The sequence below is a fragment of the Rosa rugosa genome, chromosome 2 (genome assembly GCF_958449725.1).
Source record: "Rosa rugosa chromosome 2, drRosRugo1.1, whole genome shotgun sequence".
Taxonomy (NCBI): Eukaryota; Viridiplantae; Streptophyta; class Magnoliopsida; order Rosales; family Rosaceae; genus Rosa; species Rosa rugosa.
In genome coordinates, this window is record NC_084821.1 from 37,917,533 (window position 1) to 37,923,062 (window position 5,530).

Genomic DNA, 5,530 nt, shown 5'->3' on the forward strand with positions numbered 1-5,530 from the left:
ACCTGAGGTGTTGCCTTAATGCCATTGCCTAAGGCATTCATTAACATGTCAATCTTTCTTTCCACAGCCACCATTTGGTTCCTTGAATCGACTTCATACACTCCTCGTCCTCTTGTACGTTTATCCCTTGTGTAGAATTGTCTATTATTGTCGGCCAAATCATCAATCAGATTATATGCTTCTTGACCGGTTTTATTCATGAAAGTCCCTCCACACGCAGAATCAACGCTGCCCCTATTAGCTATGTCCAATCCATCATAGAAAAATTGGACAAGGTCATTCAGACTGAAGTTGTGATGGGGACACTTCCTCTGCAACTCCTGAAATTCCTCCCATGCCTCATATAGTGTATCTCCATCCTTTTGAGTGAAGTTTTGAATCTCCCTCCTTAGTCGTTTTGTCAGTTGAGCGGGAAAATATTGTTTCAAAAACTTCTTAACCATTTCATCCCAAGTTGTGATGATACCTGCAGGTAATGAGTACAACCAACGTTTTGCATCATCTTTTAAAGAAAATGGAAATAGAAGTAACCTGAGTCCTTCTGGTTGGATGTTCTGAATGGTTTGCAGCTTGCAAATATCTAAGAATTCCCTAATGTGAACATTAGGATCCTCAGATGGTGTGCCAGAGTACTTAGGCAACGAGTTAAGGAGCTGCACAGGAATGGAGAAGGCTTGATTGCCCGGTGGTGTGTAAGCTATGCATGAGGGGGATTCCGAAGCTGTCGGAACAAAAGCATCCTTCAATGCCATATCGAGTCTTGGGGGTTCCTCTTCGTCCTCGTGAATTGAATGCGCAGGTGAGTTTAGTGGTGTGTTCTCCTCCTCCTCCCCTTGTGAGGAAGTAGAACCCGCCGTTGTGTCGTGAATTGGCAAACTAGTTCCTTTCGTTTGATTCCTATTTGACTTGCAAGTGCGTTCTATCTCTGAATCCAAGGGGGTAAGATTGCCTTGAGCAGTTCTACGAGTAAGCATACACCTGAAAACACAAACAAAGAAACACTAAGTAAGAAACTAAAACAAAAATCAAATTAAATAAACTAGTAGAAGCAATTAGAATAAAAGTAATCCCCGGCGACACGGCGCCAAAAATTGATAGCTAAATTAAAAGCTATTGATTTTCCTTATTCTCCTGTAAATATGTCGATTGTAATATAGGGAAATAAGGGTCTCCCGCAGAGGATTAAGTTAAACTAAAAGTTTCAACAAAAGTCACAAAACGTGACTGCAGTTCCTACTGAACAGCAGTCGAAAAACAAACTAAGAATCTAAACAAAACAACCCAGAAAAATACGAAAATTTACAGAGACGTACTAGACACACAACGCGTCCAGCACACAAAATTTGGGAATTTTTGGATTTCGTTTACTATGAAAGTAAAATACGTGAAAACAGAGGACAGAAGGAGAAACGAAACTGAGACAGATTTGAGATTGGTTGATATCAAGATAATGAAACTAGCTAGGAAGGAAGTATCCACCCCCAACAATCACACACAACACACTTTGTCCAATTTACTTCCAATTAACTTAGTTGAAGACGCTCAGATTGGCTCGGTACGCTTGAACACAACCTATTACCCTTTCTTACTTTGTACGCTAGGCAGGAAGTGCTCTACACCTAGACTATTCCCAAGCAATGCAACCTAAAGGTACGTTTATTAGATTAAACATGCAGAGATCGTTAAGTTTGAAAAGAGTTTGAGCAATCACTAGGCATCACAAATAACTTAGAGCCTTGCTAAACCTAGGATTTTGTTTACTTGCTAGTGAAAACTACCAATTACTTCTCTAGATAATTTGAGGAATCCAACTATTGATCCAGGCATCAAACAATCAAAGTATTAGAACCCTAGCATGCTTACTAAGTAGGCCTCCAAAGCATACAAACATAGAATTTATCAATGAGAAATCGGTAAACAAAACCTCAACTTTATTAATTGGAAAACAAATTGAATGTCAAAGCATGTTATGGATCATGTCTAGGGGCTTCAACTGCCCCCTAGCTACTGGAATTTTAGTTACACATAATGGGAATCAAAAACACAAAGGAGTTCATGGAGAAAGAAGACAACAAAAATCAGAAAATTGGAAAATACGGATCAGCGATCGATCTCGGGAATTCCAACGATCGATCGTTTATGGTGTGATTCTGCAGTCTTGGTTCTCCTTCAGCTCTGGTGCGTCTATGCTTCTTCGTATGTGAGATGATCTGGTTCTTTTTTCGTCCAAGGAGAGATTTTATTCAGTTTGTAACTCTTTCCTTCTTTTCTTTTGGGACTCTCCCTCCTTGGCTTCAACGGTAATCCCCTCAGTTATGTTCTGATTGATTTAGGATTCATTGACATCCTTCTATCCAATAGGAGCAACCAAGAGAATTAATTGCTGAATATATTTTCCTTCATATTGCCTTAAACTTCCTTGATTCATCAAGAGTCCACAATTCTCCATCAATTGCACATATCTCCTTCCTTTTGCTCTTATTTCTTTCCTTACTTCGGAAAACCTAATAAACATAAAAACAACTAAATTAACCAGAAAATAAGATAAACGAACAAAGTAAATATGAGAATTAACAACATTATTATCGCATAATTATGCTCCTATCAATGATAGATTTGAATCCAAATGCAACTCATTCTTCACAAGTTCTAGATTGATAACCGAACATATCAGTAAGCGTTTAAGACTCACAGAGTTATTTAAACGGCAAGAGGTCCAATACGAAGCTTAATTCAACCGGCACAAACTCCCTATGCAGCCCAGAAAGCCTTATATCTCTCTTGACCAGCCTCGATACTTTGTCTCTTATGAGTATGGTTTCATGCATGGCTTCATATGCGAGGTAGTAATGCCCTAACACCATAGGCTATTCTCATCATATTCCTAACCAATTACCTATCAGATGATTATTTTACGGTTGTTCAATTCAACATTTTTGTCGTCAATGTAATTGAGTTGCTCACTGTTTAACTTGATATTCCTTCTAAGTCAGGATTGATTAGGTTTGGTTATTTGAGGTTCATGTAGTATCCAGAGATCACTATTTGAAGATTTTACTTTTAGTTACTATTGATTAATCTTTAATCAATTGTGTATCAGAAGAAGAAAAAATCTAAACCTCAGCAAAATCGTTAAAAAAGAACTTGAATGTTAAGAATAAAAACATTGCTACATGGATTAGAAACAAGTTTTCATGGTCTTTGGCTTTTTATTTTGTATTGAACTTAAGTACATCATTTATGACCAGAATCAAAAAATATATGATATTACATATGCAAAGGGATCGATTTGTTCTGATCGAGGGTTTATGACAACTTAAACGAAACAATGCCCTTTAGTGACCTATTTATTCGCTATCTATAGACAACAACAAACGTACGACATAACCTAGCTATTACTATATAAGCTATAGATATGTATGCATATATAACATACTCTTCACTTTGTTCCCTCTACCTTCTTCTTCCCATTTGACTTTCCCTGAATGTCCTGAACAGTTGGTTGCGAAGACGATCAATCATATTTGGTTGAAGCCATGCCATAACCGTGTTTAGGGCGCCCACAAACTTCTTGAGGACTGTGCTGAGATGATGAACTAGTATCAACCTTTCCAAGTGAATTCTTTCCCTTCTCAACTTTAGAGCGCCCCAAAAAGCTTTGGGGATTACGGTCCTTTTTCGAAGACATACTTTACATGCAATAGTAATAACTTTTGGGTTGATTTTCTTTGTTTTTTGCATTTTCTTGTGCCATCTAGGGTATATTTATAGCAAATAGGGGTTGCTGGTATACATACTTAGGGGTTGCTGGTACTTTGGGGTTTGGGAAATTGGGTGGGATGTTGGCTTGGGGTTGTGGGGAACTTTACCATATGTGTAAGTATGTATCACATTTTTTTTATTAACTAAAAATTCATTCAATTAAATAAACTGCAATTACACGTACAACAATTAGCACCCAACAAGATATTACAACCGAAGACAAATAATTCTAGAATCATGCTACACATCCAGCTTCTAAAGATAAGAGACTAGCATGTCAATAGATCCAACGACAAAGGCCAAGTTGGGCAGTTGATCGAGCCAAATTGACCAAAATAGGTAGTAGTGACTAGGACAAGATCTGACCACAATAAATAACTATTGGGTGGGCCGTCCCAAGATCTCTAGGAAACCTAAACACAGGCTGATAATGAAATGCACGACCTTAATCCAGCAAAAGACTGGGTTCTATTAACAATGAACCATCTACCGAAATCCAACTACTAGTTGAAATTCATGTCGACAACCTTAAGTTGAAAGAGTATGGACTTATTTGAAATCTGACAAATAGATCTAAAAACTAAAAACAAAAAAAAATAAAAATAAACGAAAAAAGCACAAAGCAATGACGCAGCCAAACTAGCGATATGAGCCCAGGCCCAGGCATCTGAGGGTTTTCTGTTATTTTTCACTATTTTCCTTGGATCAATTTAGTATTTTTGAGAATTTCCTTTTCTAATTACTGGTGTTTGCATGGAAAAGCAGATCGAATTAAGGGATATCCAAATTAACTTGTAGACAAAGGCATCGCGGATGTAAACTCTACAGGTGAACTATTTTGTATAAAATATCTGCATATGGATCGAATCACAGAAGAAATGGTCAAGACCAGACCAAACATCAATAAGTTCTATCTGCTTGGTCGACCCATAATCAATCAGCAATGTTTTCTAACTAAAGGAGTTGCCATGCTGTTTATTGGAAGTTGCATAATAACAAGTCTGACGTATTGCAAGCTTACAGTTTTTTGAGGTTTTTGGTGAGGGATCGAGTTTATTTATTTGATGCCCGTTTGGAAAGCAAACCACAGCTATTCATGTACTATTTATTCAAGTTTGTATTTAGATTTCGATTGGGTTCCAGGTGCTTTTAGAAATCTTATTTTTACGGCTTTTTCAAATTATCAAATTTAATTTAACTGTGATTTCTTATGGACTTTTCTCTTATTAATAATTAGTATATTGATGAGGCATGTATTATGTGGAGTATTGGTTCAGGAAGACCAATAGTTATTTATTGAAAAACATTGGCTAAGAGGAAAAGAAGATCGAAGACATAGCCAAACACAAACCAGAGCAAAGATATTGAGGATGTACAACTATATATTGGCATGTAGAAAGCTCCAAGAGAAGGCTATAAACTGTTTTCACAATAAAATACCTCATGTTTTTCAAGCAACTTCTATATAAAACTGCTATCAACTTTCTATTTCAAATAATTTCTCTGGACTAGCATCTTTCTATGAAAACTACTACACCTTGAAACTTCGATTCCTTTCTCGTTGTCTGTCTCACTGGTGTCTAGATGGCTTGAGAGAACCACTCAAAGTCAACAAGGCACAGAGAAACTAGCTACACCTTCAAACTTCCCAACTCTCTTAACATTTAGAATATGAACTGTCACCATTAAGCACATCATCTCAATGGAGATGCCCACGATCTAATTGAACCTATCAGGCATTTCTTCACAATGATTTATATATAGCAAT

The 5,530-nt window shown here is 37.1% G+C and overlaps 1 non-coding gene across 1 annotated transcript; it reads left to right on the forward strand.

The window, feature by feature from the left end:
* Positions 1-288: 288 nt before the first annotated feature.
* On the forward strand, positions 289-395 carry LOC133734898 (small nucleolar RNA R71). The gene has a single exon (XR_009858644.1). It is a non-coding gene; the product is annotated as a small nucleolar RNA R71 (small nucleolar RNA).
* The last annotated feature ends 5,135 nt before the right edge of the window (positions 396-5,530 follow it).